The sequence below is a fragment of the Dermacentor variabilis genome, chromosome 5 (assembly GCF_050947875.1).
Source record: "Dermacentor variabilis isolate Ectoservices chromosome 5, ASM5094787v1, whole genome shotgun sequence".
Classification (NCBI taxonomy): domain Eukaryota; kingdom Metazoa; phylum Arthropoda; class Arachnida; order Ixodida; family Ixodidae; genus Dermacentor; species Dermacentor variabilis.
This window is the reverse complement of record NC_134572.1, coordinates 75,180,639-75,205,043: the sequence shown is the minus strand read 5'-3', so window position 1 is coordinate 75,205,043 and position 24,405 is coordinate 75,180,639. Positions and strand designations below refer to the sequence as shown.

The following is a 24,405-nucleotide window of genomic DNA, read 5'->3' as shown; positions in this document are numbered from 1 at the left end:
AGAGAAAAAAGAAAGAAAGTTCAACAGGGGATGTGCGAAATTCTGTAAGCACGCTTCCCCACACGTCTTTGCTTCTTCTTCAAGCTTTGCTCGGCCCAAGCAGAGCACGTCGCCCTAGAAGCGGAAATAAAGGGTGAGCCACGAGCCCGTACCGCTGTCCCTGCCACTGTGTCACCTTCACCAGAGAGTTTCTCCCTATGTTACCTAGAGGAAAACCTGGCGCCGTGCCGTAGTTGTATGCATGGGAATGCCGGGATGTAGTGGCTATGGATGGGCATCATTTTCGCAGAGCCAGCTCACCTTGAAGGCACGCCTGGCAAGGACCGTTCGGTCTGTCACAATGGTTCATTCTCTAATAAACAAAGATGTAAAAAGCTGCTTCTTTTTTAATATTACACGAGAACACTTTTGATTCAATCATTAGGACTTGTGATTGGATGTACATTTATATGAAATGTAAAAAGAAATGCGCCATGGGGCTAGTACAGTTGGAGCACATTTGCGCTCGCTTTGCGACTGTTAGTCGTCTGTTCGTAAGCGCTTGCTTATGCACTGGAGGTGAGTAAATTTTACTAAAAGATGTCATACGGGTGTCTGAAAGCATTCTATGAAGATCTTATTTTACGAATGCTTTATATGTGCAGCCATGACGATATTTTACGTTAAGCCGCCTTCGAGACACAAAGCGGCCAACGCCCATATCCCGTCAACCGAAGTCGGCCCAACGACCGTTAAGAAACGCGCATAGGGAAGGTGGCGCCAGATTTCCCCCTAGACAGTATTGCGAGGAACTGTATCGTGCTTACTATATATCCTTGCTGTCTGCAAGCCTATACCCTCTGACCAATTACGCCGCGAGTGGGAGGTCAGCCATCTTGTGTAGAGCGACTTAATAATGTACAAAAGCCTGCATTCTGTATTCCCCCTCCCCTCTCTACCCACGCATAATTCATAATTATACCCAAATGTCTGGTCGCGCCAGGTAGCTACACAGTTCATCAATTCAAGCGACGTGAATAGTCCTATGGGCTCGTTGGTAGGTCGCCTTCTAATTTGCTGTAGAGCAGACACAAGGGCGCGGACACAGACTGCACATGAGACAACATGCCGCGCTACACGCACATAACACAGGGACGGAAGGCGTTGAACAGAAATACGATGTTAAGCTACATAAGTAAAAGGCCACGCTTCTGCAACAGCAAAATGACCACTCCTATAGTAACAGGGTACTTGCAATGGTAAGCCGGACAAGGCTCGAAAGAATAAAATACGGGCTGTGACGCTGGCCTGAAGGCGCCCGACCAGCTCTCTGTGATGTCATGAATTTTGACAGCATCCACTCCGGTCCATAACGCACTTCATACCTAGCATGAAGTGCTGTGGAAGCTACGCAAGAAGTCCGGTAATCAAAATATATTACTCCGCGCTCTTCATGGCCAAATATTTTGGCGCGCGCACGTGTTCGCTTGAGCCTGAGCATAAGGCTGCCACGACCAAAAAGGAAAACGATGAAAAACCGAAAAGGAAAAACATCGAATAGCAAAATGACTGAAAACACCGTATTAACAGCCATGTAGCACAGATAATTCATTCCTAATGATTAAACTTTTTTTATCTATTACTGAGCCTAAATAAACAACAATGTTATGTAATTGCTGGTAAAAAAAATGAACTATTTCTTGGAGCAAACGCAGCTACTGCGAGACGTCTTGCTAGGCTCTACAGCGTTGCTCGCAATGTATGAAACGAATTATACTTGATCGCTTGGCGGTAGAGAAGGACAACATTGCATTCAAGAGGAGCCAAGGGCTGAATCTCGCAAGTTTTGATAGCTTTTGATCCGTAAGCGTGACCTGAATATGAGAAAATACTCCGGAATCTTTAACGTCACAATGAGGTACCTTAGTGAGGCGGCACTCCATTCAAAGAAAAACAGCTTGTTATATGTTTGCTCCTGTAATAACAAACTTATACCGGTAAAATAGATGAAATTTTGAAAAGACGCTTCACCGGTTCTAAATATAAATTTGATGATCCTGTTTAGTGTCTCTTCAAACCCGCGACTATGGGACTTGTGTTAGGTTCCTCGCGCCTAAATCAGAATTTTGAAGTATCAAACGCAGTGCATCAACAAATGATGCGCTGGCTTTAAAAAATAATAATAAAATACGGAGTTTTACGTGCCAAAACCGCGATCTGATTATGAGGCAAAACCAACGTGGTTGCTTAGTGGCTTTGGTGTTGCGCTATTAAAGTCGCGGGATCAAATCCCGACCACGGCGGCCACATTTCGATGGGGGCGAAACGAAAAAAGTAAAAAAAAATAACACCCGTTTAATTAAATTTGGGAGCACGTTAGAGAACCCCAGGCGGTCGAAATTAAGGCGGAGTCGCCCACTACAACGTGTCTCACAGTCAGATCGTGGGGTTGGCACGGCAAACCCCATAATTTAATTTTATTTTAGTACGAGGCGCGCCGTAGTGGAAAGGACTCCGGATTAATTTTGAACTTGCACGTGCAGTTCACTCAATCTAAGTAGACAAGCGTCCTTGCTCTTCGCTACCATCGAAATGCGTCCGCCTCGCTCGGGATCGAACCCGCGACCCCGAGCAGCGGAAAGTCATAGCCACTCAGCTACCACGACCGGTACGTCGGGCTTTGTGCGGGTTGAAGCCGATATATCGACATTTCAAGTGGATCGTAGTTCCTTCAACTCATTAAGCATCTCAAGCCATTCTTTGTTTTTCCCGGTGTGTGCTTTGTAGAAAACTGCATCACTAATCTAGTCACCCAGCGGACAGAAAGCTCACTGGAATCGAAGAAAAACCGAAATAACGAGCGGAAGCCCGGAATGGGGCGATTGTCGATACGAATTCTATTACTTCGTGTAGTTACTAATAGAAATTAGCTAATAGAAAAAAAAAAGAATTCTCATACAGTACTCCCATCTACAGCTCTTTGAACAATATATTAATTTATACGACCGTACAGTTTAAAACGAAGCTGCTTTGTTAATTTATTAGTTCAGTGGAGAACCTAAGACCTCCTATAATGAAATTGTCTCAATGAGTGTGGTTTTTTTTGTTTAACCTCTGTATGTATAGACATGATCCGCACACCTACTTTGTAGCACCCATAACCAGGACCGTTTAAATTTGTTGAAATAAACCTGTACTTCTAATCGATATAACCCCGTCCAAAAGTCGACACAAAGTATCCTGCACTCTTTGGTTCATGCACATTTGCCACTTGTACCACAAGACTTCGATCATCATCATCATCATCATCATCATCATTGTTCATTTGCCACAAATGGTAATTTTCCCTGGTTTAATAACGCTCAGAAATAAATGTCACTAGGATTTTGTAGAGATCTCATTGAAATATTCCGTGCGCTTTTCGATAGACGACAGTTCTCATGTACTCCCACTTATAACAGAGTAATAACATGGCTGCAACTGCAAGTGGCAAGTGCTGCTTTCTGAGAAACAAAAAGCTTTCATCATATCGCTTCACAATTTTCTATAATCAAAACGGCATGACTTTTTTTTTAAATCCTGATACGCTCAATGCTATTCGTACGGAAATAGCGGGTAATTGGTGAGAATTCTTACGAATTTCGTGATGACGCAACCGAAAAGCTCGTGGAACGCTTACCGCACCATCGTATACAGAAACGTCTCAGTGCGGCATGCCGTGCTAACCATCGCGGCATGCAGCATCGATAACTAACGGGAGGGTTAAAAGGTTATGGTTTGAGATTAAATGGAACCTATTTCCAATGTGTTTTGCCTCAATGGGTGTATCTTACGTAGTGAACGACTATGATGATGCACGGATGTAGGCGTCTGTTTCTTTGTTGAATATAGTTGATCTTCGGTGCACATCTTTTCTCAGTTGAATGTATGCTTTGCTATCTCAATCCAAAGATACTCTTTCGCTCACCACGTCTGTCGATGAAAATGAATAAATCTTTTCTTTAAACATTTATGTTAGCTTTGAAACAAACTATCATTGCTTCAGTAACCTCCACAGTGGCTCAGCTGGAACTACGGCGTTCTGCTGCTGAACACGATGTCACGGGTTCGAATACCGGCGAGACGGCCGCTTTCCAATGGGATTAGAGCACGAAAACGTTCGTGTGCTTAGATTTACAGGCACCTTAAGTATGCCCCGCTGGCCACAAATAAAATTCTATTACTACAGCTTTGCACATGTAGCTGGACATGATGTAGCTGGACATGATGCAGTGCTGGACGCGAAACCGCAAGACATCGCCGGCGTGTAGAAAAACAAAGAAACAAACAGGCAAACAGACATACTAACAGGCAAGCGAACATACAAACAGACAAAAATATCAAAACAAACAAACAAACCGGGTGTGCTATTAATCTACATCAAGGCACGCATCGAGCGGTGTGTATATTGGGTCACAGCAAAAAGTCGTCAATTTATCGCCAATGCTGCGTCCTGTCTTCTTAAGCTGTTGTCCCGCCTGCGTCCTCTTTCTTAACCATGTATGCATACGAAACATCAGGTAGTCTAGGAGCCTTGTGCCTTCTGTTTCAAGTCACTTACCGACGCCATAGATGTACAGTAAGTAGTCCATGGGGCCCCTGAAAAGAAGCAAAGTCTGTGTTAATCTTTCACTACCTACCATCTCTCCACGCGGCATTGTCTGCACACCGGAAAGCTGTCTACGATGTCTTTGTTTTATACCCCCTGAGAAGTAAAACAATCGACTTAATCCGGGTCAGCTTAAGTGCCAGAGGGGTTGCTTTTTAATTATTTTTGTTTGATAAGCCTTCTTTCTTCTTTACTACGTGAACAGTGACGTCCTATAGTTTATGTCCACTCTACAAAGAAAGTTGACTGGCCATAACTATATGATGCAAGGATCATGTGAATTTACTGCATGTAATGACAACTGTTGTTTCGCTAAGTATTGCTTCAATAATAGATGAATTGATGACAGAAAGACGAGGACATGAAGGCGCAACAAGATGTACACAACAAGCGCAAGCTTTCAACTAAGTTCATCCCGGAGACGGAACATACATATGTTTGAAATTTACCAAATAGACTGAAGTCTCCGCACATCTTTTTACTTCCTTTCCGATAACTCCTTACACGTGGCCTGCTCAACATACAACAACAGGTCCCACTGAATATCGATTTAAACGTATCCTTTCAGAAGCCAAGTTCACTTTGTGAATAAAATAGTTGATGGCATGCTAACACAATTTATCTCACGTTTTTCATATACAATGCCTTAATTTTTTCTCGGGCTAGCTTGTCCTTGTCTCGTTTTAAGAATGTAGTGTGGTCTAGGTAGGGGTTACAGCCCCGTATTTTGCACTGGTCATGCAAGTGGTCACCGGAATGGAACCGGGGGCGACAGGTGGCTGCGAGATAAATGTGGGAGCACGGGAAGCAGCTGCAGCAGTTTGCCGAGGGAAGGCTCACCGGTTGATCTGTGAGTGTCGTGGTAGTGAGGTGTCGCTTTTAATATTGGTCACATATAAGCAAACTGCTCAATATCTAAAACTACTCAATTCTGTTGTACAAATAAATGCTTTCAGGTTTGCCTTGTCTCCGGAAACCGCGCATCTGCAAAGAAGAACTGCTGCAGGTTATACACGAGTCTGCCGTAAAGGGTGTCGTCAAAATATTGCATGCGCTAAGTAAATCATGTTTGACTTCTAATATGTGTTACTAATGGTAGCTATGCACTGTGCTATACGCCACGGGACTGTTGTGACAGGTAGGCTTTTGCGGTGAAGGCATGTGTAGAAGGCACTTAAAGCTACGTCTTAAAGCCTCTGTGGCGTCGCGTGACAGGGCTAGTTGTAAACCAAAAAGAAGTTTGATCGTACTGTATGATTTTTGCTGTCCGTGATATGCACACTCTTCGTCAAAAGTGTACGGGCTATGTTGCCTGAAACCGCTATGCTGACTGCAGGCTCTTCAAGAGAGTTGCTCTGATATGCCACAAGTTCTAACGCTTTGAGGAATGCAAACAATTGTAGCACTCGCCACCCAAGGGTCCGGATAGTCATGGGAGCTGCAACACAACCGAACGAGATATATCCTAAATACTAGGAGTAGCCCGTACACTTTTCACAAAGGCTGCACGTTATGAAGGTTGGGCATATCTGCGTAATTTTCTTTACTGGATTTATACCACGCTACTAGACTTTACAGTCTATGTCTGTCGCGATGATCTGCACGCTTACCTTTCAAGAGCAAGGAGACCTTGAAGTGCTTAGCGCAGGGCGTTAACTCACTCTCCCGGTCTCACCGCTCTCGACTGCCGCCCAGGAGTCACGTGACACTTCTCTGCACATACAGACGGTAGCACGGCTGCAAATAAGGTTGTACATGAGCCGCGCGAACGCTTTCGAGGTGCAACGCCCGAGCGGTACTGTTTTAGGACTGTGTCGTCGTCCTGAAAGCCGCCCTAATAGGGTGTCCCACAGACTCCTCGTGGAGCACTCCACCGTTGCAAGGAACACATTCACAGGAAGGAGTGAAAATCCCCTCAAAGCTAACAAAGAGCGCATGAGCAGCATACGCAACGACCTAGAAACTAGCCAACGACTCGCACCCTCTTGAGAACAGGCGCGAGTTTCAACGGCTGCAGGATAGAGCCGCCGCTCTCACGGAGACCGCAAGGTGAGAAAGTGAAAGGTAATTTCCCTGCGCATAGCTGTACCAGTGCGCCAGGATCAACATATTTACGCAACAAAGTGAAGGAAATAATGTACATATATACTGTTCGTTTAGCCATGACGGCAATCGTTGCCGTCGCAGTTCACGTGCCGTTACAATAAGCGACAAGAAAAAGGGGGTCCGAGCTCCTTGTTTCTTTGTTAGCCCTAACCATACGAACTAACAGGCAATGAGGTGAAATAAGCAGGGAAAATTATTGTTACGTTTAATTGCAAGGTACCTATAATAAGGAAAAGAGAAACTAAATTGACGAAACAAACTTGCCGCAGGTCGAAGCCCAACCCACATCTTTCCGCAAAACTCGTGCAGTGCTCTATCAATGAAGCTACTGCGGGGGCCCCCCTCAGGAGATCGCGTACTGCCCTGTAGGTGAAAGCAAAGTGAGCGGCCTCGACCGAATAATGACTTTGGAGCTGACTTGGAGAAAACAAGATGCCAGAACGGTAAAGGAGAGAGGCCAAGCATCGAGACATTGCAGCCGAGAATTCCGTGGCAGGCACGCAGGCTTACCGAGTTCTTGTTCTTGCGTCCAAACGCTGGCTCATACCCACTACAGGGATTACCCAAGACGCAGGTATATTCACGTCTTTGTTTATTAGGGTTATAACAAAAATTAAATTTACTTCCTGGGGTGCTACACTGCTACCCGCGTTTATACCCAACAGACACGTGTAAAACATGCGGACAGAGAGCAACGCTGCGACACATGCTCTGAGAATGTGCCGGCAACAACGGTAATCAAACCAGCTCCGTTCGCGACGCGTCCATAATCGCGTCCGTTGCCAGAGTGCGGGAAGGCTCGAGCTCGCTTCTTCCCGACGCCGCCCCGGATGCGGGAGCCGCCGGGGACCTTCTTCGGCGTCGCCACCGCTGGGAGGCGGCTCTCAAAAGTTCAGAGCTGACAGACCAGCTCTGGGCCGCCTGGCAAGCCGAAGATGCCGCCCGAGTCCAAGGAATTCGAGCCGCCACCTGAGGCCACCACAACAAAAACTGCCGGACTAGCCTTTAATAAAGTTTCTTCTTCCTGGGGTGTTGATATTGCCGTCGTCTTAGTCTACAGAGCCCACAGCCTGTAACTAGACAATAGAAGGCTAATCTAGAAAAGCCCAACTAACCGAACCGCTAATGGTTTGCTCTCTCTTTCTTTAAGAATGAGAAAAACGCAAGATTTGGGAACTGAAAATGTTGACCTCAGACCCGTAGGGGGATCTGATTAATAGAAAAAGTAGATAAACTGAAGCCAATTTTTGACCAAGAGATATTTACGGTCTGATTCACGGGAAGCTAATCAGGAATTATCTTTTTGCTTCACTAATTATTATAAACACGCGTATACAAAGTTTGGCTGTAGGTTCGCCTTATATGAATGCATAAGTGTGGTACGCAGTAACATGTGTTTACCTCGACCAAGATGAACATGCCCTTGTAACTACAGTATGAGCAGTTCTCAAGAGTCAGAAGAAAATACGGCGAAATGCAAGCTTAACAAAAAAGCATACGCAGTGGAACTATAGCCCTATCATTTGCCAGGAGGGTTCTTAAAAGTGTGTCATATTTGAGCCCGAACAATTGGTATTAATTTGGACCAAGTCGATTTGAATAAAGTTTGCTTCTACTGATGCCTACTATATAGGACTCGCCAAGAGTCGGAAGGAAATAAAAATAAAGGACAGCTTTGACTGCAAAGCACAAGGAACATTTGGGAAACAATCGAAAAAACAAAAAATAACATATTGTACTAAGAAGTTAGCAAGAAAATTGCCGTGAAGCGAGAAGACATTTTTCAATGGTTGAACAAGATTTCGTTCTTTGTGAGGTGATTAGAAAGTGGGCAAGCATCTTTATAAGATGGTGAAAGAGTGAAGGTTCGCAGAGAAAAGAGTCTGGACTTAAAAAAATACAATTCAAGCTGTCATAATGTTAACTGTAATATGTTCTTCTTTTCTCCTCAAGGTGAAGGTACCACTGCCGCCATTTTGAGTGTAGTTCAGATTCTCCTACCAGGCAATGCCGCTCAGTCGTGTTTTGAAAAAGGGGGAAAAAATCTGCTCTTAGCCGTTGTAGCATGCTCCGGTCTGACCCTGTTGCGACGCTGGCACAGGTCATCTGCTGTAGTTTGGAAGCAAGGCACCGCACACTTCCGCTTGACGCATCGTTCTTACACTCTCTTGCGGCGATTGCCATAACACAATGTGCAAAAAATGCTTACGTACCATGTCGTACTGCACTGCAACAATTAGTAGCTTCTAAGTGACGTGCGTACCAACTGAAAGCGAAAAAATTACAGCGTGTAGCCGATTCACGCCGCTTCCTGCGCGTTAACCGAGCGCATGCAGTTCTCGGATGGATGGATGGATGGATGGATGGATGGATGGATGGATGGATGGATGGATGGACGGATGGATGGATGCTATGAGCACCCCATTGATGCAGGGCGGTGGTTTGCGCCACGAAGGTATCTTTAGATGCGTAAGCATGTCTATGCTTTCCGGACGAGGAATCCCGAAAGACCGTGCACGTAATCGCTTTCAAGGTAGGGCCCACTGCAGCGAGCAAATCGACGTTCGCGCTGCCTCTCGCTTCAACGCGAACTAAGCGGCGAGAACACAGCGCACACGTAGCTATCAGCACTCGGCGAACTCTGCTCGCAACGCATACCGCTTTCAAGATAGGGACCGCGCGGCCATGCCATTCGCAGCCACCGCCAGGTACGGTCGATGACGATTGATAATGGTTCGCATCGAGAGGAGGTAGCCTCATCGACATCGACCACGTCAACGTACGAGGTCTGCAACCCGTGAGGTCGCCGTGCTCCCTCGCGGGTTGCAGAATCAAGCGTCTTTCCTTTCTTTAGATCACTATCATCATCATCATCATCATCATCATCATCTGCGGTAGAAGACCACGACGAACGCGCCAGCAGTGGCACGAGCGCGTTCGCGGGGTTGCGCCGAATTATACCGACGCTCAACCCAGGAACGGGCGTCTAAGTGCCGCGCTCTAATAGAGAGTTCCAGAATTGAGGCCCCAAGCCCCTCGGGACCTTAAGAAGATAGCGGACCACAACTGAGCATGCGCAGAATGCAAGGCAGCCTCGAATCCTTGCGTTATGGTCAACCGAAAGATCCTAAACTCGAAAAACAGCGCGGGGTCCCGAGCCGCCTTGAGTGGCTCGCGCGAGCATCGAGGAGTCGCGTGATAGCCAAGAGAGACATAGGAGCCGCAGCCATCCGGAGCTCGGATTGCTCAGTCAAGTTATGGCGCCAAGCATCACTGGCCGCTGAACTTCGTATGCAACCTGAAGTGAGAGGTAGTACAGCTGCAGTAAAGATGTCTGCAAAATACCAGTATGTCTATATATTGGATGTTTATTGATTTCCGTGCAGGAAAAATATATTCACAAGAAAAACGAGAACTTTACATGGTGTTTCGAACACAAATTCATGATGCTGTTTTTTTCTGAACAAAGCGACAAATATGCTATCGTCGAAAATTCATTATGAAATATAGTTTGCATTTTCCCTTTTCGAGCTTGATAAGCAATCGCGTCTTGCAGCGGAAGTAAGAGAAGCTTGGAATGAGACGGGTAATTCACCAGGAGTAACACGCGGGGAAGCTGACACGAACAAGCTGCAGCGAACAGCGCCCCGTTGCAACATCGTATGCTATGCTGTCGTGTCATATCTTCTCGACGCAGCCATTTCACCGTAGTTGCATATTCTTTAGATCACTCCGTCCGTAAAAGCATACCGCGCAACAACTGCGCCGTTTTCGTATATCACGAGTAGCTCTTTCACAAGAAAACCAGTAAATTGGGACGATATCCGCAGGCGATTGTCTTCTCGTCAGGTACACCTCGCAGTATTTGCATCTAAATACATACTATCAGCAATACGTGCGAAATAGAACTAAATCCAATTAAATACATAGTATCAGCAACTCTGACGCCGACTTGGAGTATACAGGGAATGCACCACTCGGTCTGTGCTAGTCTTCAATGAACCTCTTTGATGTCAGCTTGGGTTACTGGGTATGCGTCGCTCTTCAATGAAAGTCTTCGACGTCAAATTCGATTACTAGGTATGTGCCACAGAAAATGTCCCATTCTACAATGACGAAAATGTTGGCACGCAGCGGCGCGCCACGCGTTATTTCGGAGTCCATGAGCAGGCTTCGCGGCGGCGACGCTAGATGCCGCCGAGTGTTCTAAAGGAAGCGCGAAAGAGGAGTCTCGCTGCAGTACACGGCTCATACATACCTCGTTTCGACGGTGGCAATACGTTGCATTCGCTATATTGATTCAATACTAACGAATCACTGTCGACAATCATCGTCAGGTGTATTCTACCGTAATTTGTTAGCGAGGTTTAAAGGCACCATAATATTCTAAAGCGCAAGCTTGGTGGCAGGTGTCACAGCACCATTTCAAATGAAACGCTGATCAGCATCAGATTAATCATCATCACCATTATTGTCATCATCGTTGGCGTTATTTCTAATAGACGGGACTGATTCAACAAGCATTTTACTTGTTTTCTGGCCTGTGCATGTTGGCCTCTCCAGCCAGGCGCTGCGGAACGAGGTGAGCGCAAAAGTTCGCGCTGTTATCGAGTGCTTGACGCAGAATGCGACCCGCTGGCTTCGTCCGCCCGTGGCCTCAAGGAAAGGAGTCCAAGTGATCGTGGGTTTTCCACCGGAAGAGGACACCTTGGAGAAGCGGAATACCCGCTACGCATCTTATCTAGGTAAGGAAAGAGAGCTCGGCGAATTGTGTCTCACTGCGGTGGGGACCATCGTCGCCGTACGTTCAGTCGGGCTCTCGTGATTACTTGATTATAAGCACCCCCTGGAAGCCACGCTATCGCTTTAGCGCAAATGCTAATTACTATACAAGTTTATACCCCCCCCACACACACACACACACGCACGGGCGCGCTGGAGAGAATGGTTGCGTTGTAACGGACCAACACGTCGCTTGTAAGAGTGTGGTTGCTCAATACCGCGATGCTCAAGTCTGGGTCCTGTATGAAGCACAGGGTTTTATTGTTGCTGGGTCTAGGGGAAGGTCTCCCTGATAGAACCATTTAAAAACCGAAAAAAAAAGCGTCCATTGGCGATTGCCTGGCATTAACGTTCGAAATGACGATCGAGGGTGTGTCTTCTTACTATGCAGATTTTTACAAAAAAGCGATAAGACCAGTGAACGTGGCGTTTTTGCAGACGAGTTCCTAAGCAAGGCGGAATCGCCGCTAATGAAGTGAACTTCTGATGACTAATTAACAATTTAATAATTAACTATTTATTATGGTTTACTATAATGGCGAATTTGAAGGCATTCGCATTTTAATGCACCCTCATTTTGTTGCATTTTGAATGTCGCACATAATTCGAGATATTTATCATCGAAGTTCAACTGGAAATCCAGACAATATCGGAACCGAGTGCCGCGGGAGCACAGAAAACACGGCACCGCTGTCATATCAGACGGAAGCGCCTCGTGGGGAGAAGCGCGAGGAAGTCTGAAACCGAACTTCTCGGCCAGTCGCCATAATGCAATGCTTTATTGCAGTAGAGTAACAGTAGTAATGGTAATTTACAGTAATGGTAGTAATGGGAGTAATGATAATTTTGGTAGTGCGCCGCCTCTAGTCATATTGCCATTTCTTTTTCCCTTTGCCGCATCCCGTATTCACGCTGCTTCTCGGGAGTCCTAGCTATGCGTTGCGTACCCACAGCGGTGCTACAACAACAATAAAATCAGTTGCTGGGCCGGTTATTCTATATAAAAACGGCTGGAGACATCACTCATCCCGCCGCAAGCTGCCATCACCGCGGCAGCTTGCGCAGCAGTAATTATTACCGGCAAGGGTGTACGCGGGGAGCGCTACTGCTTCTCATTGTTATCAGGAACGCCTTATCAATGATGTGGTTTGGATGTTTGTTTTGTGCTTGTTCCTTATAGAAATTGCTACGGTTGCTACGTGGCAAGGTGAGCAAGGAAGCTCCCGAACAAGTTAAGCATCGCGCAAGGAGCGATGTAGCGAAAAATGTTTGGACAGGAGGAAAGCTGTGGACCAGAGATCAAAGGGATTTTGTTATTTCTTGATGGCTTTTCCTTGTGCACAACTGCGGCCGCGAGCTTACGTACAGTCAGCGTTATGTTTCGTGGGTTTCCTGTAGAACTGGAATGATGCATTGAGCGGAAGCTTTAGCTCGTGCCCATCTCCGACGCCAGCTGGTCAAATACATGTGAAACACAAGAATGCTTTTATGAGATAACCGCTCAATTGAATGACAATTGTTGCATTTAAAGAAAAAAGTTAAAACACAGTGACTGCAGCAACCACAATGTAGGTTTAGGCCATGGCAACTTTTACAAAAATTGCCCGGAATCGGTAAATCTGAAAAACAAAAAGAAATAGCAGTACGAAGTTTACAAATCCGTAACTGAGCCTCAATAACAAGCATCCGATTTCTATCAACTGCATCCGCTGGAGCATCTAAATCGGACCAATTCGATGTATGAACTTACGACTTATGTGACTTTGTCACATATGTTTGGAAAGGTTTTGCAAATGTTATAATCAAAAGTTAGGGGTATATTTCAGGGTGGTGGTGCATGATATTTTTGTCCGCTTTATATGAAGTATTCGGCAGAGCTTACAGAATTACGATATCGTTTTTAGTTACTGAAGCACAGAGTTGCATACCTCAAGTCTTGGTTGTCGAAATTTCGTAATTTAAACAATTTATCAAAAAAAAGGTGCCTACCTGAATGGCAAATTCGCTTTCTGAAATCACTATGTTTCAACTGTTTAAGTTCAACATAACCCATTAATTTTGGTTCAGTAGTTTTCATAAGAAAGGATTTGGATTTTCCATGTAGGAGCCCCCAGCTAAAGCTTCCTCTTAAGTTCGATTTAGAATAATATATTTGTTGGTAAAATTGCTTGGGAAGGAAGAAAAGCAAAGAAAGGGAAAAGGCAGCAATTTTAAGCAGAAGGGCGTCTGGTTGGCTAAAAATCACTAAATGCGTACTTCTGTAATTCTATCACGGTTAGAATAAATATGTCACTGCTGTGTGTACCGGAAAATTTCAAAACGCTACACTACATGGTGTCTCACAGAGGTCCTGTTATAATTCTCTAATTATTCTTAATACGTGACGCAAATGTTATCAAGGTATAACTTGACAATCTAAAAAATGCGTAGCCTTTATGCAACCATACAGAATCTAGCAACATTTCCAGCGAAGCTGTTTCCGTCTAGCAGTTGCAGTAGGAATTTTTATTGCCTGTAAATTTAATACATAGCTTAAAAGTTTGCGCGCATAGGCTTTTGCAAAGTACTCATATGCACGCTTGAACCCCATTTCCTCCACAATGAAAGGCAGTGTCAGGTATAGTTCTCCAAAGACGCCTTAAAAATTGAATAATGGGGTTTCACGTACCAAAATTACAATCTGATTATGGGTGTTTTCGCATTTCGCCCTCATCAAAATGCGGCCGCCATGGCCGGTACTCGATCCCGCGACCTCGTATTTAGCAGCCGAACACCATAGCCACTAAGCAACCACGGCAGGTTGCCTTAAAAATGAGTGTAGCGCTTCCTTAAACCCGTAAACAACCGACACGAATTGAGCTTTGCACGCAAGTCTGCCGTAACATGCGCCATTTCTAAATATATGAAGTCGTTGCCTAGTCAAGCTGACGAAAGACAAGGCAGATGTCTACTAAGTGCGTCGTATTACGTATGAAAATAGGGGGAAAATCAGTAGTCACTAATTATCCGCAGAGCTCATAATTAAGCCAGAGAATCCTGAGTTGGTGCTGCAGTGAAGAAACTGCTAATTTCTTTCACCATGCTGGTGTTGTCAGCATCCGCCAATTGTACTGTTATCGAATCGGTGCATGGTTTAAACTTAATATTATTCCACATTTAAAGTATCTGTCAAGAATTGTTTAAAAAACAAAAGAACATGACTATAAGACGAGGAAAGGCGATACGTGGGAAGTGCTGACTGCACGTTTAAATTCTGACGTCTTTTAGATTCTTACGAATCCGTCAATTTTGATTTGGTGAACTGCGACTCAAGCAAGTTAGGCTTAAATTTTGTAAGCGTGACACCACAGTACGATTACGTAATAAATATTCACCGTTCATCTGTTCATTGATGATTGTATTATCTATAGAGGAATTAAAGGAAGTCGCAGTTTCACCCGAAAGGCGAAGTATCGATCGCGATAGCAAATTAGTAGGTGGCTATACGAAGTAAGGATAGTAGCTGTATCGGCCTTATAAACTTGTAAACATTCGCTGACTAACTAAATTAACAAGCACGTTGCCAGGCGCGCACAGGTAAACGTGAGCACATCTCGCTCGATGACAGCGGGAACTTGCTGCCAAAACGTGGAGGACGCTTAAGCTTCGCCTCTAAGAGTGGAACACGATAGCGTTCAAGGACCCCTGACTGCTTCTTAAGCTTCCCGGCAACTACAGCTTATGTAACCATAACGTGTACCGGGAAATGCTGGCCGGGAACGCTATGTACGAAGGCGAGCTTTCTGGTAGAAACGCGGCCTCTTGCGTGGGTCGCTATGCAGCAGAGGCGAGCGCCACCTGGAGTTCTTGCAAGGAACCGGGTGCGCCGCTTTATTACCTTTGAGATTTGCGCGCGCTAGTCTTGGAGGCCACGGACGATCTATGAACGGTAGAAAAGCTGGAAGAGGTGCTTGTGCGTTTTTCTATTTTTCCCGTAACAGAATTATGTTTTCTCGTATATTCAAATTACTATCCGACGCTTACATGACTGTAGGTTGTGTGTAAGTCATACTTTACAATTTTTCTACGTATCTTACGTTGAGAAATTTAATTCGTTCAGTAACTTCCTTGCGCCGCGTGGAGGGGCTGCGTCGTTGGGTATGTGTGGTTACTCGGCATGGGAAACCACGCTGAAATGTTTCTCACACTTGAGAGGTCGATCATAACAGCGCTCGACTCGGCCGTGTGTGCCAGTCGATCTACGGGGTTTTGTTTGGTTTAGTGGAACCCAGAGCTGGAACCGGTGGTGCCGCACCCTTGGCTGGTCGCGCTGCTCCGCGGACGGCTTTGGTGCTCTCCATGGTTGTATGCCTTGGCCTCTTTTGCGCCGAGGCAGTCCGAGGGTCAGTCAGGCTTAAGTCCTGTAAGACCGACATGGCTGTTTGTGTGTTGAGTGTAGTAACTCTGTGTTGCTGCACCACAACAGCTCCCTTGTCCGGGAAGGACCGTTGGCCCGAACCAAAGCCCCCCGCCCAGTCAACCCGGGTTGAGGGGGGGAACCGGGGTCAATGTATCGGATGATGCTGGGTTGATCAGTACATGAACGCTCATGGACGCGGCGCCTTCAAAGGTGCCAAGTCCTCTTCCCATGTGACAATGGTTCCCGTACGCCGCCACAGGAGGTCTGAAAGGGATTGCAGAATCCAAGCACCTCGAAGAGACAGGTAGACCCAGTGCCTCTGCTTCGTTTCACCATTCGTTGCAAGGCATGCCAGGTGACGCGTTCCGGAAATAAACCACGCCAAGTCCAAGGCACATCAAACAGAGCTCCCAGCTAACAATGAGAACTGCTAGGTTCGCAGGTTCTTCAAATAAAACCTTATGATAATCAAACCGGCAGTCCTCGTTCGAGAAAACTAGACTTCAGTGCGCATTTTAACCATGTAATGCCTGCCGTCTTTTTGTTTCTCTTTTCTGAGAAATCCACGGTTATTGAGAGATTGAAAACTCACTGAAACTGATCAAATGGATAAATGACGCGTAGTTAGCTACTCGTTCATTTAATGTTACCTGCCAGTACCAGCGCCTCTAATTCAAAACGTTCTAGACTGCGCTGACTGCTTCAACATTATATTTAACTGATTCATAAAGTAGCATTTCAAGCCAAAAAAAGTCTGCCCTCTAGCTGCGCGAAACACTTGAAAGAAAATTAGTCCTCGGAACACGCTTCAGCAAATTAAAATTCTATAAACATTAGCACGACAACGAGCCACCGCTGTCGCAAAACCTGCCTCACAATTTCATTCCTGTAACTAGCTCGTATAAAACACAATAAAACGAAATCACGAACCTAACGTAAAACCTTCGAAATTAAAAGTAAGAAGTTTTTAATATCTAACAAAAGAAAGAAATACAACGCACTCTATTTACAAACAAGAACCTTATAGATGCGCCCAATCTGACAATTACTCCCTTTTAATGCGCACTCGATTGGGTCGCAACCTGAAAGTCTTTCGGCCTCGCCGAGGGCAACAAGAGGCGCCAGACATACAGCGCCCTCTGCCGTCAGATGTCAGTTTGTGTGACCACGGCTTGCTTTCTCATACCTTAGAGTAAGGGTGTAAAAGCGACAATAGTCATTCCCCCTTAGTCCTCGCTCTCGCGGCGCATTCCACTTCACTGACTCTTTGTCTGGTCTTGTTAGTACGCGCGTGTCTCAGCCAGATTGACCATTTCAGCCGTACCCCTATTCGCAGAGACGCGCCCTATTCTGCTGCCATCAGCCTTTAACAACGCCTCCGTTTTCACAACAGCCACAACGAGCCCTTTAATGTTCTGCGCAATGGCCCGTTCCCTTGTATTATGGGATGCGGTGTGGCGACTTTCTCAATTCTTGGATGAGCAGAATACTTGGCTCGCGTGACCTTGCACTGTCTGACCAAGTTTTGCCATGCCACGCGTTTGCCCTGATGCGCGCCTCTGAAATTTCCGGCCGTCATGTTTCTGTTCCCTACTTGGTCGCCATGGCATTCTACTTTCCTTTTGACAATTCCGCAACGTCGCTCAAGTGCGGAGGTACGAGGGAGTTCTTCAGCGCCTCCTTGACCCTTTTAGCGCTGCCTAAAAACAAGCCTCGTCTCCGCAAGGAACGTCCTCCGGAACACCCACTGTTTCTGCTTTCGAAACCTAGCTGCTCTCTTCTCTTGCGGCGATTCCTTCTTTAACAACCTTGAGTGTTAACTTCTAACCTTTAACCTTGAGTCCGAAGGTGTTAGTATCAAATTAGTCTCTAATCCCTCTGCTAACCCTTGCTGCAGTATTCTCACCGAGCCGGATGCTTCGCCAGCGCCTTTATCACTGATTTCACAAGCTATGTGTGCTGTGTTTCTGGAGCGTCTTGACGATGCATATTCTTGGCTTCGTTGCCGGGCTTTATGTCCGCCGCGATGTCCTGAGCCTCGGAATGCAGGAGAGCTTGGACCATAGGGTTGCCAAAACTCAAGCCTTTTTTTCTTATATAGCATTTCCCAGTGATCTGAAAATGAGTAGGGATAGTATTTCGACAGATTTTGCGATACTGCGTCTTCAGTCAGCAATGATCGAAACGACCCCTCTTTACGATGACTACAAGCAAGTAAAACACTATTCCCCTCGACTTCCTGCCGTATCCACGCACACTCCCCGGTGCAATCCTCAAGTTTGTCCAATGTCCATTGTCGCAGCTGAGTCCATAAGTACCTTGCATGGCATCCCATGTACTGCTAGGACGCGAAGAGTTCTAAGAGCGCCAAGTTGTCGCCGTTGCCATTCACGGAAGAAAAAAAAACAATTCTAGGCTTCCGACAGCCGATCGCAAGGCGTCAAGGCCCCTGGCAACTGAAACAGACGACCGGTTCTCTAGCCTCAAACACTTTTTCTCTTCTTCTTTCGTCTTTCACTGCAGTGTTATTCTGTCTTGAATTGTCGGTCTGCACGTCTTTTCTCCCACCTCCGTCGTTCTCGTTGGAAAAGGGGCGCCCGTTTTCCTCTTTGCTGAATTTAGTGAAGAGCCTGACGTGTGTGTTCTCGGATTCACGACGTGCGGCGAATTCATGTGCTAGCAAAGCAGCATGCTTAAGCCCTTCTCGGCCGACCTATCTTGAATCCACAGGCACATCTCTTCGCTCGAGGACCCATACAACTGCTCAATGCAGATTTGCTCAACAACTTTGTCGTGACAACAGAACGTACCTTCCCCTTTTAGCCCCGCAAACTGGCTTTCAGCTTATAAGTGAGACATTGAAAAACACTCGCTCGGTGTTCTAGCTGCCTCCCGAAAACGGTGGCCCAAAGCCTCCGCTGAGAGTCTATATTTCCTTAGCAACACAGCTATCACTTTCTGATAGTCATTTGCATCGTCCCTCGTTAGCCTTGCAATTGTTCCGACTGCTGCGCCAGGAAGAATGCTCACAATCTGTTGTGTCCAAACCTCCTTGGTTGTGCTCAACTCCCTAGGGTTGTTGTGCCAACTCGTTTTTCTTGCAGGTTTGTTCGATAGTGACGAGAAACAATCCCACGTCGTCGTTCATGTTGCACGACAGCACGAGATGCCGTATTTTTACTGCTACTTCACCTGAACGTCTTTCATCTCTTGAGATTTTATTTGCTTATTACCTAGGTAGATCCGTCTGCACGTCTAGTTATCTTATCTTCAGTTCGTGAGCTCTCCGTTGCTCTCGTTTTTTTTTCTGTCTGCAGCTTCCTTTTGATCAGGTCTCTGCCTTTCTTCTGCTGCATTCTGTTTAGCTCTTTGCCTTTCTTCTGCAGCATTTTCTTTAGCTTTCTGAGCTACTTTAGCTATCTCTTCCCATGCTCCTGAAATTTTGTCCCCAGGAGCCCCGCACTTCTCAGTTGCTCCAATAAGTTGCGGCATTCTCTTACTTTTCCCTACTTCAATTTCCAGCTCTTCACAAAGTAATAACAACTCTGGCTTTCTCCATTCGCTCTAATTTATGGTCGATTCCGAACAAGGACTATCTCACTCTGCTGTGACGTGAGGAAGCTTTCAAGAGGAGCATGCACATACATAAACCAATTTGTCGTCTTGCAATACACACCAGCTAAAAGCTGGCAATTTTCCAAAGAGAGTCAAGTGCTCACCATTCTGCTGAAGCGAGGACAAAGAGTAGAATATCGCACTGCTGCCAACCAGCTGATACTATCTCGACTGGGTGAGGTGGGTCTTCACCGCAAGTATCAGAAGACGGGGACAAAGGCGGGTATCATGATGATGAAAAAAAATAGAAAGAGTGTATTCACTTTACTGGTACATGATTGTGACTCTATCCGAGTCTCGAGCGGTTCTGCATAACACGGGGGGCCAGGACGGCCTTAAATAACCCCTCACGGTTTTGTGGTAGTTGACATCTCGTTTTGAAACTTGTGGAAATGTCATCGCCTTTGTCAGGTTGTGAAGTCGGTGACCTCTTCCCTTTCGTGTCTTCTTTGGGTCCTCCCCTTTGTGTTTGCTCACGGCTAGAGGGGTGACGCCTTTTCGGGGACGAGGGCAATTATCTGGACATGGAATGCACGCTGGACAAGCGGTCAAAGCCCAGGCCGATCATAACAGCACTTTTGGGGATGAGGGAAATTGACTCGACTTGGGAAAGCACGCTGGAACGTTTCCCACACTTGAGAGGTCGATCATGAGAGTAAAGACACACCACTAACTACTTACTACCTTATGTGTGTCCTTTTTTTCGTATGCCTCTTCTTGCACGCAAATACGATGTTTAGCAAACGCAAGAACATGCACGACAAGAAGTCCTATCTTGCGAAAAGACAACCAACGCGCGCTATTTATGCGAATGACTTCCTTTACGTTGTATCTGCAGGTGTTATCCACCATCAATTCCTAGCAGACTGGCTGGAAGTGATGAAGACAAGGAAACAGCAACTGAACATCTCTCACGTGCACTTCAACCCGTCCAAAATTAACGTACTGATATCTGGAGACGGGCTGGTGATCGTGCCGGCTGGGGCTGTTTTCTACTCGTACCGAGATGGCGACCTTCCTGCGATCAATCTTGGCGGACTTGGTCAGATGGTTGGCAGAGCTTTTGTCCAGAGGTATGTTCCAATTGTTCTTACTTCACACGGTGGTCCCAGTCCACCCCGATATTAGCTTGAGAACTGTGTGTCTGGAGGTGCCAGACAGTGGACAGCGAAGGATATCGAAAACGAGGAGCTGATGACGAACGTAAAATAATTCAAGACTCCCGTCGCGTGTGCTTCGCAGGTTCATGCTGCGCAGTGTGCAGCCCAAGCCCGAGTGTCTCGCGCCAGCTGATTCGAAGACACAGAAGGTGTTCGAGACACTACTTGCACACCAATGCACCCAAAAAGTATTCAGCGACAGCGTGGATTCGAACACAAGCGCCCCGTTGTTGTTACCCATGCATCAGAACATGACTCCGGCCAGGCAGTTATTTATTGCTGCCTGCATCAAGGTGAAGCTCGATTGCACGTAAGAAGATGTTGAAAGGACAGAGCTATACCGAGCGTTTCAGTGTCGTTAGCATTCTAAGGATGGTTTACGTACATTACAGTGTCTGTATATCTAACCGGTGCAGCTTGTACAGGTATTTGGTGCAGGTTGGAATCGAGCCCACGCCGTACTTATTAAGACAATCGCTCGTCTGAATATACATATATTCACACATGTGGCACCCACGGATTTCGCGGTGTCGGCGCTAGACGGCGCGAGGTGTTCAATGCAAAGCGCGAGACAGGAGCAGTGCTGCGTAAAGGCGTCATGCATGACGCATCTCTGCGGCGGCCATAAGGTGTTCACTTAGCCAAAAGGACGAGAAGTAGTGTCGCTGTACTTCTTCAATGCTAACTGCATTAACGTCGGCCTTCAGCACGGGATGGGTTAGGCCGAAATTTTCTTCCTATTGTTCTTTCAGTTCAAACAAATTCGAAGCAATCGCCCCGAACATGTGGCACACTCGGGCCTGTTGAGGCAGCTTACCTGAAGAGGTGGACGTTTGTTGCTTGACAAATCGCAATTTCCAAACGGTTAATCAGAAAATTTACTAAGTAGCTTCTTAATTTCTCACTTTATGGCCTATGCTTTCACTGCAACATTGGAGCCAAGCAGTAGAGAGGTTATCTCTGATTTACAGAAATCTTAATACTAGCATTATTTACGAAATAAAATGAAAGAACAGTTCTTATGTTTTACGTGCCAGAACCACTATATGATTGTGCGGGATGCCCTACTGGGGGACTCCGGAATGACTTTTACCGCCGGGGCTTCTTTAACGTACACCCAATGCACATATGTGTTTCCGCATTTTGCTCCCATCAAAATGCGACCTCCACTGCCGAGATTCGATCCCACGTCCTAACGATTGACAGCGCAACGCCAAAGCCAGTACGCCACCACGGCGGGTAGTACTTCCAAAATATACTCCTCCGAAACCTGCTAAAAATAGTTGGCGCTACAGTTAGAATCTTTCTAAGCTAATTGATACAAGCCTTGGGGAAACTGTAAGATGAAACCCCCGCGTATTTCTAGGAGAGACGTTAAGGATGGCTGTACACATGATGTCTGCTTAGCAAACAAGGCATTGTTAGTCAGTGACTGTAGTTTCACATAGGTACCACGTGCATCAATGTGGCACATTAAAAAGAAAGTCAGTTAGTATGCACAATTAGTTACCTGGACGCTGCAATGTGTCACGCAAGCAACGTTTGCCTCTTTCAGAAGCGCATCTTAAAAAAATTGAAAAGAGCTATCTGTCACAGGTGACAAAAACAAATAAATTTCTGTTCGAAAAAAAATATCGTAGCCTTTCGCCACCTTACAAAATAACAGCCTTACTTCCAGGGAAGCTGCTTGTTTCGAACAAGTGGACTAGGAATTTCAGTTGCCAGAAATAACCCACATGCTTTAAAACGGTGCCCACATATTACTCGCCAGATTGAAACCTTGCCTGCATATAACGCTTTTGAGCACTTTATAAAGTATTTTTTTTTACAATTACAGCATTTGACCCACAAGCATTTGACTTCTCAAACACATTTGCCATAGTGTTCCCCCAATTTTCACTAAATTTTATTGATGTGTTCTTTATTGCTCTTTTAGGAAAGGGAGGCTGGATTCACTATCGATCGCAGAACAGCGTTATAACGCTCCAGATCGCTTGCATGCATAATGTACTACTAAGGCCGTAATGAGTCGACACAGCTTTAACTTCGCCTAAACAATATCCACATAAACTGTCACTAATTTTAAACAAATATAAACAAAGCGCCTAGTTCAGTTCACTGTGGATGCCCGGAACCCCGAACAACCAAATTCCGTATGACGCGGGAAAATAGGTTAAGAACGCAAGTTCAATAATTATTTCCAACGCTTAGGAGCGTTGGAAAAATTCGTGTACATTTTCTTGTAGGTTCTGTTTCAGGTCGATAAAATGTGAAGTTGCAGTCTCTTTTTGCTTAGGAAGCCGTTTAATTTTACGTTTAGTCTGAATGATATTACGAGTTACACAAAGGTTAGCTGACCGTTCGCGCATCTCTTTCAAGGGTATTTAGGTAGCGGAAAACAATATCGAACAACCATTTCCACGACGTTTCAACTTCATGTACACTAAAGGTGAGATTTAAGTCCAAGTAGTCAGTTAAAAAAAGCATTGCCTGTCCTAGAAAAACATTTAACACCGAGTCTGATTTTATGTGCTTCGGTCCCTTAGAGGAAAACTGCCAAAAAAAAAAAGAAACAATAAAACCGTGGTCAGAATTTCCTCGTTCAACTGAAACCTGCGCTCCATGAAATAACCGTGCCGTAAACAAATAGTCATAATTTCATGCCGTCCATGTGAACTGCTGCACCCTCTGTTGCAAATTAAGACAGAAAATCATTCACCAAGTATAAACGTGGTGTAACATATATATTCACCCAGGACACTTGTAAGCAGCGTATATATCCATATAAGACCTTCGAACACTTGCTAAAGGCATTTCTTAATATGACTGTATCTGAACCACATCCCAATGCGTTGGCGGGCTAGTTGGTGCGAATCCATGAATACTTTGTTAAGCGCAAAAAGACAGACACAAGAAAGACGACAGGACAAGGCGCTACTCTCAACTGACATCATTTTATGTACTCGCCACGTGCACGTAAGGAACTTTTACCTTACGCGTCTGCGCATTCAAAGACTGTGAAACGCGCCATTGCTTTGATGTGTTTAGAATCTTCCTTAAAGAAGTCTTGTCATCACTCTGCGAACATGAGTTTCCTTGCACAGTTAAATAGGCTGCAGGCTGCTGGTTACCCAAGTGTGGTGGTGACGTCAGTCTCGGAAGTATTGCTTCAAAAACTGAAAGGCAAGCGGCAAAAAAGTAACTGCAGCACACAAAAGAAAAGGCCTGAAGTTGTGCCGTATTGCCATAGAGTGGCTCACAATCTGAAGAATGTCGCCACCAGATACAAAATTCCGGTAGTGTTTTCCGCTCCTCAGAAACTGTCGATGTTGTGCAGCCGTATTTCTCAAACAAGTAAAAAACCTGATTGTGAAAAGAACCACGTGAAGTTTGTAGATTGCAGCGTCGGTGTGGTTTATAAAATTCCCTTGTCATGTGGCAAAGTGTATGTAGGGCAGTCAGGCCGCTGTGTTAACGAGCGCCTGAGAGAACATGAGCGATCCATACCAACAGGCACAGGTTCGCATTTGGCTCAGCATTGTAAAACATGCAAATGCAAACCCATGTTTCGTGATACCACAATTTTGAAGAAGAGTCGTGACACCACCGCCCGAGAGTTATCAGAAGCATTTTTCATTCAGTCATTGGGGTCACTGTGCATTAGTGTGCCTTCCTTAACCTTGTACAGCGCTGAATTTGGTTTTTTGGATTCTGTC

At 45.7% G+C, this 24,405-nt stretch overlaps 1 long non-coding RNA gene across 1 annotated transcript in view; it reads right to left on the bottom strand.

The window, feature by feature from the left end:
* Window positions 1–4,579: 4,579 nt before the first annotated feature.
* Window positions 4,580–24,405, bottom strand: part of LOC142582813 (uncharacterized) — a 216,951-nt gene continuing 197,125 nt past the window's right edge. Inside the window, exons 3-4 of the long non-coding RNA XR_012828491.1 lie at window positions 6,238–6,340; window positions 4,580–4,617 (exon numbers count right to left, since the gene is read on the bottom strand). This is a non-coding gene — a long non-coding RNA (uncharacterized LOC142582813). The remainder of the gene's footprint in view (window positions 4,618–6,237; window positions 6,341–24,405) is intronic.